This window comes from Brienomyrus brachyistius, chromosome 9, assembly GCF_023856365.1.
Source record: "Brienomyrus brachyistius isolate T26 chromosome 9, BBRACH_0.4, whole genome shotgun sequence".
NCBI classification, from domain to species: Eukaryota; Metazoa; Chordata; class Actinopteri; order Osteoglossiformes; family Mormyridae; genus Brienomyrus; species Brienomyrus brachyistius.
In genome coordinates, this window is record NC_064541.1 from 30086658 (window position 1) to 30098303 (window position 11646).

Below are 11646 nucleotides of genomic sequence, written 5' to 3' on the forward strand. Positions count from 1 at the left end.
AAGAGGGAGAGAGAAGGGCAGCGAAAGAGAGATACGGAGAGAGGGGGACGATAGGAGAGAGGGGGCGAGAAAGAAAGAGAAAGAGTGGGGAGAGTAGGAGAGGGGAAGGGGGGGGTGGGGTGGGGGGGGGAGCAGGCCGAGGCTGGAGAAGGCAGATGGGGCTGTCTTGCGCTCCTCCGTGTGTCCTCACCCCCTTGCTGGGGCGCGGACCGAGCCCAGGCCCAGAAGGAAAGGGGCGCCCCACTGTGACGCTGGCGCCGGGCTGGCCCTGGCTGGGCCCTCGCCCGTGTGCATGCTGACCGGGCCCAGAGCCGGGCCCGAGCCCCCGGGGGTGCGGGGCACGTCAGACTCCAAGCTGCTCTGCTGCTGCGCGGGCCAAAATGGCAGCATAAACCCCCACCCTGCCCCCACCCCTCACACCTTCCTGAAAAGCCGCCCAGCTACAGGCCTGCACTGCAAAACGGACAAAGTCGGAACACGTTCGGATTTTTACGCTGCCGCCCTCCGGCCATCCCCACTCACCTGATTTCTGAGGGATTTTACAGGAAGAGAAAACATTAATTAGAAGCACAATAAACATAAGGGAATATTACTTAACTAAGGGAAAGTGCTTGTTTGGACGGCAGGTGTGTCGGCGCTGAGTCCTGCAAGCAGTGTGATGGACAGCAGGCGGGAAACACGGACCGTGCCGGGCGGTGGGTACGAGGCCAGGCTGCCGAGGCCGGGATGGCGCGACCGAAGCCCAAGAGGCCGCTAGGGGCAGCTCCACGCCACCAGGGGAATGACGCAACACTCCTCCACAGGGACATCCTCCTGCCCGCTTCCCATCATGCCTTGGGGGGAGAGAGCTATTCATTTCCTGTTTATTTGCCCATTTGAGACGTCTTTCTTGATCTTCTTGAGCTGAAATAACTTCACTCATGAGATTTGAATCCTGTTCGGTAACCAGAACAGCAACAAGTACGAGAATAATAACTAATACAGTTACTTACCACATTATTACCCGTAGTCATACTTATATTATAACCATCCATAGAATCCCTGGTTGGAGGGGAGGTCTAGAGACTATCCCAGACAGCACAGGACACAGGGCTGGGAAACTCCCTGGGTGAGGTCATACATTACCTGAGATGCCATTTACATTTACGGAGCATATGCCGTTATCTAAAACGACATGCATTTTTTTGGGAAAGCAGCGTCAAACAGTCCCTGGAGCTACTGGGGGTAACGGGCCTTGCTGAAGGGCACATTGGTGACATCACTGTGGTGACATCACTGTGCCGAGCCCGGGATTTAACTCAGCATCCCAGCTCAATAGGCCACACCCACTAATTGCATATCTTTGCAGGTGAAAACCACAATGAGAAGAAACAAACTCCACACAAAGTGGAGATAAGTTTCAAACCCCTAATAACAGAGGTGTTACCCACCAAGCTACTGTGTCATACCCAGAGCCAAATGTATGTAAAATATACAATAATACACCAAGGCAGCTGATATACTTAATGAATGCCTTATCTTTTACGATTCAACCACAAAAAAAGAGAACTGTTAAGTGCCAGACAGGAAAAAAATGTGTATTTCTACGTTCTGTAAGTTTCCCACACTGAGAAAAATTTGTAATTCTGAGAAATACCTCTTAAAATCTGCAAAATTCTCCAAAGTGCGTTTTTCTTTTTGACACAATTTCCTGGTTGTGCTCTCCAAAAGAGATGCCGTAGTTGTAAATGCTAGAGCAGAGAAACTTCACTGATGACAAACCATGTACAGAAGAATTTGGCTCACCGGGGAATTTTACCGGGGTCTTTGTGAACAAATTACTGCTGTAATGTCTCAGTGATTGTTTTTCGCAGTTTAAGTTCAGTTTAAACCACTAACTGTTATTTGCAAACAATAAATGAGCCCAGCATGAAAAACATTTCACTGAGAGAGCCTCAGGGCCTTCTGATGGTACAACGGAGATGCCGTGATCCGTTCGGAAAGCCTATTACTCTTACGGTGAAAATTCAGAACCGGGCCCTAAATATAGGCTCCACACTGACACAGCCTGTGCCTTTCATCTGTTCCTAACACCTTTAATTTGCCCCCAGAAGCCGTCTCGCTGTGAGTCTCATTAAAAAAGGATTCTCACACACACACACGCGCGTGCAGACGCGTGCCCAACACGGCTTCGGTATTTAAATAAAGGAACTCAGCTGATGACACCTGGACTGTGACTCAACACGAATCTGGCTGGTAGGAGACGGGTTTAAGTGTCAATGTGATGAGCAGAAACTTCTATTTCGTGTTTATTTTTAAAATCTGCATTCCTGGGTCACATTAGGTGACAATGCTCTTAGTAAGTCAGAGTTTTTCTCTTTTTCTGATTAAACTTGACGCAGCTGAAAGCCAAACAGAAATTCAAGAAATGCCCCAATGAAAACTGAACAGGTGTTCAGTGTGTAGAGACAGGGGGGCAGACAGAAGATGCAGACCCCTAGGAATCCTAAGGGCCACCAGGTCTGCATGCACACACACGCAGCAGAAACTGTGGCCTGCATGTCCGTGAACATGCACGCGTGTGAACATCCCGCATGCTGCCCTGGATCCTGGTGCGTTCTGAAGTTCCTCGAGGGATGAATGCAAGAGAAATAAAAATAGTCCCTCTCCCCATTAAGCCTAGCTGGTTCAGGACAGTTAAATGCAGTGAGAATACACCTATATACCTTTAAAATATCTCTCTTTAAAGGTACTGAACTTTTTATTCCTTGAAGAGAGACCTGCCCCCCTCAATGTCTTTACATCAGTTACCATAAGGGTGCAGGCAGTGTAGCTGGCACTGCCTACATGCTACTGATCAAAGGGGCGGGTTGCTGTCCAGAGCTCACTCAAACTCCCCCACCCCCCCACGCATCCCCCCTTCCCTTGATACTGTGCTCCTCATACTTCACCGTGGTGAGTTCAGGCCCCCCCTGCCCTCTGCCTCGCACCCACAGGTTATCTCACACAGCATGATTACAGCTTGTTTTTCCACAGCTGGCTCCACTGAGCAGACGGCTTGGGGGGGGGGGGCTGGTTTATGAAGGAAATCAATAAAATAAACACCTAATTCTGCACTCATCGGCAACAAATGAGGACGTGTTAATGAGACTTTTTGCACGGCAGGAGCAGTGCGAGGGGGGTTACAGGAAGGCGCTGGACGCACGTCACCGTGCCTCTTAGCGGAGCCTGCAATACATCATTGAAATATTGCATTGAGGTTCCCGGTGCCTCCAGTTCTTGTTTCCATAGATGTGATTGGTTTCCCTCCAGTGACTTGCTCCCTAAGCCACGCCCATCAGGGGGTAGGACACCGGACTGTGACGTATTTTCTTTTTGGTGTGAGCCATTTCTGAAACCAGTCGGACAGGCATCTCACATCATTTAAGATAACCATCTTCAGCTAACGGCCATGAGCAGAAAGACATATCTGTTTATTTGCTGTTTACTTCCGGATTACTTCCTGTTTACTTCCTGTTTACTTCCGGTTTACTTCCTATCCTTTGGCAACGCTTAGGCCTGTGAAGTTACCTAGAACAGGTGTGAGCACTGTGCCCTCGAACCCACAGGCATGGTTTTGTGTAGCTCTGAGAGACTAGGAGTCGGCCCTCATTTAGCGAAGAGAGTCTAGTAGGGGGGGGGTCAGGATTGAGAGGGAAGGGAGTGGAGGATTTGGCATGCAGTGTTAGGTGGTGGGGGGCACGCTGGCCATTACCATTTCTTAATGAGCGGCAGGTTCGTCGCATTGACCCCCCCCGCTGCTGTGCCGCTGTCTCACGGCCCCAGGAATGCCATTAATGGAAGGACTTGCTCAGCGGTGATTTAAAGCTGCAGGGGTCGCTTGCCCCCTCCACCCCCCACTCAGGGCCTGCTACGCTTGCGAGTTGCCTGAGGCTGTTTCAGCACTTTCCAACAGCGCCTTTGAGATGCCCAGCCTGAACCACACCAGACTGGGACCAGTTGTGCCAGCCTGGCCCTCCTTTTGTGTCACACAGACCCCAGAATCCCCCCCACCCCACCCCCAGACTCCCCCACCTCACCCATCCCAGACCACTGCGGCCTGGCCAGGGGTGCCCCGCAGCGCTAACGCCCCCCGCAGTGTGAGCGTGAAGTGTACGCGCCTGTACAGCCTCTGACGGCCAGACTTTCTGCGTCCCCAGGTGTCCCCGGGGAAGGGAGGGGTGAGTGAGTTAAATCCATCAGATGGGGTGACATTCCCACTGCCGTCTCGGTTAATCACTGTTCTTGTGATCCTGTAGGGGGCAGCAGCGAGTTCCTCGCCTTGTCTTGTCTGCTTAAATTCAACAGAAAGCCTCAGCAAAGCTGACCCGGACTGTTTGGCAGAGACGGCCCAGTCTAAAGGAGCCAGTTTCAAACATTTCCTCAGTGTTGCCTCAGGGTTAACATGTGAACAGTTATACATCAAACTGGAGTAGAATTTATATGCTTTTCCACCAGAAATTGAAAATGATGGTGCTACATGCAGTCGTCTTGGGACGTTTGCTCAATTCTGTAAAAATGTTGCAAATTTATTCGTTTCATAATAAAAGCCCATTGACAAGCGATGTTTAACATACATATATCTTCCGCACAGACATTTTCTTTTTAATGAGTCATAATCTTTTGTGGTCCTGTTTTTTTGCTGTATGTCTGTCCTGTACAAATATACTGAGAGCGATGAAAAGCCGGAGAGAAATTCCTTGCATGTGTTAACATACTCGGCCATTAAAGCTGATTCTGATTCTGAGTTGTTTCAAAGGTGATATATATTTTTGTAAACAAATAAAGTAATGATTTTTGTTACAAAATCAATATATTTGCAGTATTTTTATTGAGATAGCGAGCACCTTGTCCACCTGCCTGACCTGCCACCCTGTTCACCTGCCTGACCTGCCACCCTGTTCACCTGCACTGACCTGCCACCCTGTTCACCTGCACTGACCTGCCACCCTGTTCACCTGCGCTGACCTGCCACCCTGTTCACCTGCACTGACCTGCCACCCTGTTCACTTGCGCTGATCTGCCACCCTGTTCACCTGCACTGACCTGCCACCCTGTTCACCCTGCGCTGATCTGCCACCCTGTTCACCTGCACTGATCTGCCACCCTGTTCACCTGCACTGACCTGCCACCCTGTTCACCTGCGCTGACCTGCCACCCTGTTCACCTGCGCTGACCTGCCACCCTGTTCACCTGCACTGACCTGCCACCCTGACCACCTGCGCTCACCTGCCACCCCTGTTCACCTGCGCTGACCTGCCACCCTGTTCACCTGCGCTGACCTGCCACCCTGTTCACCTGCGCTGACCTGCCACCCTGTTCACCTGCGCTGACCTGCCACCCTGTTCACCTGCACTGACCTGCCACCCTGACCACCTGCGCTCACCTGCCACCCTGTTCACCTGACCTGACCTGCCACCCTGACCACCTGCGCTGACCTGCTGTCCAGACCACCTGCACTGACCTGCCACCAAAACCACCTGCGCTGACCTGCCACCCTGTTCACCTGCGCTGACCTGCCACCCTGTTCACCTGCACTGACCTGCCACCCTGTTCACCTGCACTGACCTGCTACCCTTTTCACCTGCACTGACCTGCCATCCTGACCACCTGGTCTGACTGCCCGCTTTGACCACCCACACTGACATGCCACCTATGACCATCCATTGTGATCACTTACCATTACTGACTGTCCTGACCGCCTGCTGTGACCACCCACTCTGACCTATCACACTGACCTGCCCCCCATGACCATCCATGCAGACTTCACCCCAACCACCCATCCTGATCGCTCATCTTGACTGTCTACCCTGTCCATCCACACTGACCTGCCGTCCAGACTGCCCAAAGGCTCCGGCTCAAAGAAACCATACGGCATGATGGGGTATTTTTCTTCCCGACCACGGGGGCTGATTGTATGCCCCGTTCTTTTATGGTCTGCTTTACGCCACCAGTCGTGTGAATGACTGTATTTTAGATATTCCTGGTGACTGACCTGTGGTGAGTTTTTTTGGGGGTGCGTGTTATTCTGACAGATCTTGTGGGGCCCCTGTCCTTTTTGCTGCCAACAGCGGTTCATACTCTTGGTTTGGGGATGTAACAGGAAATATGAAGTTTTGAGAGATAAGAGAGCAGATATGGCAGGTGGCACTTGACTTGAGGGTCGGTGGTACTTGAAGTATTTCTGCACGCTTGTGTTAAGTTCATAAATTTAGCTGAGGTTCAGAGAGACGCACGTGTTGGCAGAGAGGCAGATCCGGGGGGAGTGGGGGCGATCATGGGCAGCACTGGGACATGTTGATGTACTAACATGGAGGCTCACCATGAGAGTCAGTGGATGTAGAGCTGGGTTTTGTATTTTGACCTGTACGTCTGTTTTGCTTATGAGATTGGGAAACGCAGCCAGGCCAGCAACTTTGGACCTTTCTTGCACAGAAAAGATGTTTGTGCGTTTGAATCATCATAGGGAAATGCTGTTGAGCCATTGAAGAATCTCACACAGGCTCTTCAGCAGAAGCTGACTTGTTTCTGGAGGACGACACTCTGCACGCGGTGTGAGGATGTTCCTCTCGCTCCACACGCCTGCTGTGTCAGCTGTGGGATGTGACAAGCATGTGACATTGTGTTGGTGACATGGGCAGCATCAGCAATGGAGGCACGGGATCACACCACGTCCACAAATGCAAGGCTCAAGCACAACAGTTACAACCCGGTGGTCACCCAGGGTCCAGCAGGGGCCCCCGTGTGCCTTGGGAGTGGGAGGGTCACATGGGTCCTACCGTAGAGACACCCAGACCTGATTCCTGGGATGAATATGGCTGCTTTCACACTGATGTTCTGGAACCTGGTCCTGGTTTGGTTCCAGGGCCGTCTCAACCTGGAACTTTTGTAGCTCTTGGCCGCTTTTGTGTGTTGTTTTCACACCATACAACAGGAACTGGGATCATTAAGCTAAATAAGTATGGGAAACGCAAAAAGTTTGTAGATTGAACTTGCATAATTTCATAGAAGTTGCACTGCCACTCCAAAATTGTGGAGCGTAATGTTGTTTTGTTATTTGTTAGTTACTTAGGGGGACCGAAACAGAACACAGCCTTTTATTTATATTTTACTTATATGCCCTGTAACATGTTCATGAACCTTAGTAAATCTGGCCAGCAGATTGACCCTTTGTTTTCCACAGATTAAAGAACGATGTAACGTTATCCCACTAATAAGCACTGGCAAGTTTCAGATACAGTCAAACCTCGGATTGCGAGTAACTTGGCTTGCGAGTGTTTCGCAAGACGAGCATAAATTTATTAATAAATTTTCCCTGGTAAATGAGCGAGGTCTTTGCAATACGAGCATTACGTATACGCTTTGCCTGCCGAGCGTCACGTGATCACAAGTGAGCCAATAGTTCTTTATCTTTTGTAATTATCGTTTTTTATGAATTTTTTTGGGATGTGGAACTAATAATCTGAGTTTCCATTATTTCTAATGGGAAAATTCGCTTTTTTGATATATGAGTGCTTTGGATTACGAGCACGTTTCCATAGGAATTATGCTCGCAATCCAAGGTTTTACTGTATTAGACAAAATTAGTTACATACAGGGCCTGGCCAAGAAAACACACTTTAATATTTAATTGGACTTCCTTTAGCTTTGATTATGGTGCACATTAATCAGTGCATTGTTTCCAGGTGCTTATGAAACATCTCAACACTGTTTTCCATCCAGATTTGCATTCATGTTTTGTCAAGATCTTGTATCGATGATAGGTGAGTTGAACCACTCCGTAAACTCTTCTTCAGCGCATCTCAAAGACTTTCAGTAGGGTTAAAGTCAAGACTGTGGTGGCCAATTCATGTGTCAAAATGACTCCTCCTGCTCCCTGAACCACTCACTGACAATTCATCCTGTAATATGTCTGTGACATTAGGGAAGGAACAGTCCAATGCAGGGATAAGCTGGCTGTTCAGTAGATTCAGGAATTCAGCTGACTTCACTTGATTACTGCAAAACCTTGTCGAGTGCAATAATGATCCAATCATTGGCTCGTAAATACTTGCTGATTTATAATTCACAGATTTTTTTTTTTTGCCCCAGCCGTGTATTCAGGTATTAGACAAAAGTATATTGGGTTAGTGATCAAATTTTGTGATGCAGAAATGGAGATGCAAACAAAAATGTACAAATATGTACGAAAATAATTCCATCTGCTCAATTTTTGCTCCGCTACATCTCTTTTACTGCATTTCTGTCAAGGAACTTGGAACCACTTTCACCAAGGTCTCCAGACCCATGGGGACCGACACCTTTTAGTGGTCACACTGAAGTCACCCACGATCATGAGCGAAGTTCTGAATAAAATGTGTCCCTCATCGAGACATCAATCACCGCGGTCGGAGCATACACCAAGATGACAGACAAGACACCCAGTGAGTGCCCATGCCTGAGTCACACAGTACTCTCGTTGAAAGGAGTGACATTGGACACCATCGGGAGGAGCCTGATCCACCACAACAACAGCTACTCTTTGAGTATGGCAGCCATCAGAATAACCAGACCAATAATTGGCGTACCCACCCCCAGTTTGCGTCTTTGGAATACGGAGTCGATTGAAACTTAGAAAAGGTAAACCCATAGGTACACGTGAGGAACATGCAAAAATGCAAAATAGAGACGGGAGCTGAACCCACACCTCTTGGTGGAAGGCCAAGCTAGAGATACTTCTGTTTCCAAAAGGATATATACTTAACATTCCTGAATAGATCTTTAGGTGAAGTTACCTGAGACTCACCACCAGCAATAACATGCAGGCAGTAATGTACAAAAATTTAAGCACAATCTTAAATGCTGAGAGCTACTTTCAAGCACCTTAAAAGTGTTTTGCAGGGTAGGAGCTAAGGAGTACCTAGCACATGTGTTTTCCAGAACTTTCTGCTCTCTGTGTTTCCTCGCCAGAATCTGTTCCTTTCATTTCTTTTGCAGCTAATGTTGGGGAGGGGGGGGGGGGGGGACTGTGGGCTTAAGAAGAGGCGTTTTCACACCACAGGAACTTTCTCCCGAACCAGAATCTTTTTCCAGAACCAGGGACTTTCGTCGTGTCTCAGTACTTTTCGTCGAAACACGAACAAGGTCTACTGTGGAGGCTCTTGCCATACCTTAGCCAAAGCTTGCTGACTGGCTGACCACAAGCACCGGCGTTAACATGAAAGTTACATGGAAATGCAGTAAAAGAGATGTAGCGGAGCAAAAAATTGAGCAGATGGAATTATTTTTGTACCCAAGTTACATATCATTAAATACATTTCATTTCTGCATCACAAAATTTGATCACTAACCAATATATGTTTGTCTAATACCTGAATACACCCACCCCCAGTCTGCACCCCCCCCAGAGAGTGCCAACACAGAAATGCTCAGTTTATAAAACTCCTCTGACAGCAGACAATGATGGTCATCATGCTGGAGAGAGAAGACGTTCCACGCACCTAGCCGGATGGGCCTCCTCAGATTAGGACCAGATTACTGCTGTGCAGCATGCGGCACCTCAGCACCACTCCAGTTCTGATCCCGAACCCCATTGGCCCTGTGGTGGGTTCAGGCTCCCTTGGGCTTTGCCCCCATCCCCTTCATGAGGTTTGCAGCTTTCCTGTGGGCAGCAGAGCTACTCCCACGGACAGCAGAAAAGAGTCCTGTCTGTTTCACTGGACCTATGTGAAGGTTTGACGGTGGCTGGACTGCCAATCCTGCCACCAACCCCCCAAATTCTTCCCTGCACGTTGGAGGACCTGCTTGGAGGGCTGGATGTACTTTCATGTCATAACCAGGACACAATGACATAACGAGCAGGACATAGCAAGCAGGAGCCATGTGGATATCAACAAGATCCCACCTTCAGTACAGTTGTGTTCCCACAGGTGTGACAGACGTGGCCCAAGGCAGAGGTGTTACAGAATGCCATCCTGGGATGGGCATTTCAGTATTGTTGGGAGGGCATCAGTGCTTAAATGGTGCTGGATGTGCAGACAAGCCGTTTGGGTGGACGCTGCTCTCTGCAATTATGGTGGGGAATACAGTTAAAGTCTACTACTGAGTTACTACCTTTTAGCTAAACGGAAAGAAACGTAACCCTTACTTAGCATATGTCTCTTGTTCCAGAAGTATAAAAAAGCAGGTATTCAGACTTGCTTAAGGGACTTTGTCACCTATTTGGCCAAGAACCATGAGAAAATTAGATATCATCAGCCTGCTCGTGGGTTTTAGCGAACTGTATGAAACCTCCAGTGCCGCAATCCTCAGAAAAACAGCGCTGTTATTATAAATACACACCCAATCAGTGCCAAGAAGACGCCTTTGCCCAGAGGCTCAAGAAAAATACACTAACTGGTAACAGAAAATTAGCAACAACTGTATCGTGGTTATAGCCCTCGTTTTCCACCCGGGTCTGCCACAGTAGCCATTTTGCCAGTGATCTTTTTTCACTGGACCCATAGCAGTGTCTCTTCCGACAGCCAAATCTAAAGCCTCTAGCTAAGAAACGGCCACAGAAACACCTGCTGGGCTTTTACCAAACAGAGTGTATGGTCCGGCAGCAGAAGGGCATTACGGAGAAGCATTAAACTCCAGGTTGACCTCCAGCTACGTTTCATACTGTTTGCTGAGGGACTTTTGAAAAAGCAGTTTTTTTTCTGTGCTGTGGTTTATCACACGCAGACGATTGACTGCATCATATCTTATGCCTTTGGAGAATTTGCAGATTTCCTTTAAAAAAAGGATACATAAATAAACAAATTTTTCATTTTCTTAGTGAAGATTTAGTAGTTGATTTTGATATATCCGAAGACATAAAATATTGGGATGAATTTTAAGAACCATGAATCAATCCTGTCCGTGTCCCCACCCTGGAGGTGGGGGGGGGCTTTGGGGGCTGGGGGTTCCCCACATTCCCCACTAAAGTGGAAACGACCCATCAGTCTGAAACAGGTGGGCTTTGATGCGGGCAGACCTACCTGCCAGGCAGATTTGGGGTCCAACTCCCCCTCCCCCTTCCCGTGGAGGGGGGGGGGGGGTTGCTGACATGCTGGGTATCAGCTGCCGTCAGAAAGGGGATGCGAGACAATGAGGCGGCGTGCAGCCGCTCCACACGCCAGCCCACGCCCAGCCGCCTCGCCCACGGGCGTCCGCGCAGGGAGCCGCCGAACGCCGCTGTGAGGAAAGCTGTGGTCACCGCCGGCACCGTGCGTTATGGGTGCGGGGGAAACGCCGGCGTCACCATCCCAGGCTCCCCGGCGCCATGCGCCAAACGCCTCCTGCCTCCGGGGGGAGGGGGGCTCCTTTCTTTTGGTGACGTGCGGCAAAAACAAAAGTTTTCCCCCTTACACACCCCCGGCATGCTGCTCCCCGTTGAAGGTGTCTGCGGAGACAGCTTGCTGATGCACACGACTGGGGGTGGGGCTCCGTGTTTGTCTTTACAGCGTGGGGCCCGCTACGCCACTAATGGCCACGCAGGCTGGTTTAAGGCCTGGGCCTCGATCATGCGCCACCCCGACTGCCCGGACAGCTGCTTCGGGGACACCAAAAGATATCTGTCTCTGCTGGGGGCTGGGGCAGTGCCGTGGGGAGCCAGTGAAGGCATGG